Consider the following 2,629-nt stretch of genomic DNA (forward strand, 5'->3'; position numbering starts at 1 on the left):
AATTTTACTAAAACCAGAAATATCACATTTATTTCTAATAATTTTACAGTATATACAATTTTATAACAATAGACAAGAAAAATAAATAAATTTATTTCTAAGAATTTACAGCATTTAAAATTTCTAACATAGACAAAATAATGAGATCGCTTGCGCATAAAATTTATCGTGCCTAAAATGCATGATAATAAGCAGAAGTAATTATTTCATTTCAGTTTTAAAAAGAACTGATTATTTTTCAAGATAATGAAGTCACTTACCTAAAATATTTGAGAGGGAACTTCCGATAAAAATTCGACTAAAGAGAGAATGACCTCACTGCGTTTCGACTAGAAAGAGAAAGATCTCAAAAATTTTCTAGGGTGGGAGTCCTCGCCTCTCCTATTTAAATTCTTAAGACACCTTATTATTTTATCTTATTAAGTTACACCTCATACATGAGGTGTAACAATTATATTACACCTGAACGTTTAAAGCCCACGTCCACTAAAGAACATGGCAAAGCAGCAAAAACTTAAACCAAAAGCTTTCGAAAGTAGTGATGGTCCCTAAGGACCATCATGCTCATATGGACCATCACCTATTAAAAGTTTTTTTTCTTTTTTTGTTTTTTTGGAAGTTTAGGATTGTTACATATGGTGACCCAAATAGGGCGTATGAACTTTCTGCACTTTCATCCTATATATATAAGGTTAGGAATCTATACCAAATAGAAAACTTTCTATAACTATTATATATATCTCAAGAACTAAGAGATATATCCCAAAGTCATAATCTTTTTGGATTTCTATTTCCTTTAAGAAACTTATCAATATTAATCTCAATCCCACATAATATGAGATTTATTTATGTGGATGATTTTAGATAATCACCATGTCTAACAATCTCCACCTTGATATCAAAATCACCTGCTCATCATGCCAACATCCAATTGATAACTTTATTAATTCTTCATCTTTTGCTAAATTTTTCATCATTCTTGCTGAAAAGTATTGCTTGCCATTAAACCTCTCTACCTTGAACTTTACATTTAAAATGTTTACTGCCATATTGAAAACCCCAAACCGAGCTCTGATAGCATATCGAGCCACAAGAGGCATCATCGCAATGCTTCTATCCATAAGAAGCTCTCTTCTTTAAGATAAAATTGCATTTTATGCACATTAGGCTCTTCCTCCCTCTCTTTGGTGGAACCACCATTCCTGACCCAGATAAAGCATATGAATTCCTTGTACTTTTATCTTATATATAAGGTTAGGAATCTACACCAAATAAAAAACTTTCTATAGTTGTTAGTTACATATATCTCAAGAACTTAAAGATATATCCCATCAGCCTAATCTTTTTGGATTTTTAATTTTTTAGAAAACTTGTCAATATCAATCTCAATACCATATAATATAGGATTTCTTTATATAGGTGATTTTGAATAATCATCATATTCAACCAATGGTACCTTATAATCTCTTCTGTGTGAGAGTACAAAGGGAGGTTAACCCTTTTCATTCTAGTTTCCTGAAGAAGAGAGACAGAGGCAAAGTAAAAAATTGGCTCAATAAGTTGAGAAAACGAGTTCAACCATTCAGCTTACTCGAGGGCAGCGTGTGCGTGTATAGAGAGAGAGTCTTCGCCGAGTAGTAAAATAGGGCCGGCGGCTCTTTGGGATTGAGGTCGTAGTGATAGCATCATCTGAGCTTCAACTATTGGTCTAAGTTTTCATTCCTACTTACGTATTTGATAACTATTTTACAAATAACTATTTTTAAAATAGGTAGGGGCATGTATTCTTTGTTGATAATTTACTAAAAAATAAAGAAACGGGCTAGGATTGAGGGCCGAGCCAGTCCCTAGTCCCTACAGAGCTAGTCCGAGTCTAAACCAGGCCGAGAGCCCTGGACCTGTCCAAATTAGGCAGGCTAGAAAAATAAAAAATAAATATTAGCAAAAAGAGAGCCAGGCTGGGCCGGCAATATGGTGGCCTTGGCCCAGCCCTGGCCCAACCCTCATGCGCCCACACCCATATAGAATCAAGGGTGGCTCATTGCTAAAGGCATTTTTTAATATGGAATCTCGAGCCATAAGTAAAAACACTTTTCAGATGGAATCTATGGTTCACACCTAAATTTCATCTAGAAAATCAACCTACCTATGGGGTACTACTACCTACAAAGCGAGGACTGAAACTGATTCTTTCTTTAAAGGGTGCAATTGGCATACGGATGCATATGTAGTAGTAGAGGTAATGTGCACTTTCAAATTTTATTATGGTACATAATTTTGATGTAAAATAATTTTTGGATTATTTGAAAATTTATTTTTATATTTAATTATAAAATTTTAAATTTTAAAAATGGTTAAAATCAAGTAGATCTATAAACATATAAAATCTCAAAAATGGACGGTGTACATAATAATATGTAAAATGCATTATTTCTGATGCTTAAAATCTTTTTATTTTCGATAGTCATACATCTCGACGTCGAGATGATCAATCAAAGAGTATTTCAATATTAAAACTACTTTTTTTAATGGATTTTTGAAGTGCATTCGTAGTCCTACATTATAAGGTGGCATCCTTATATAAACTTTTTCCTTCTATAAAATCTCGGTCACAATCCCAATTTTCTTA

This window comes from Amborella trichopoda, chromosome 3 (assembly GCF_054954075.1).
Source record: "Amborella trichopoda isolate Santa Cruz 75 chromosome 3, AtrichopodaSantaCruz75HAP2 v2.0, whole genome shotgun sequence".
NCBI classification, from domain to species: domain Eukaryota; kingdom Viridiplantae; phylum Streptophyta; class Magnoliopsida; order Amborellales; family Amborellaceae; genus Amborella; species Amborella trichopoda.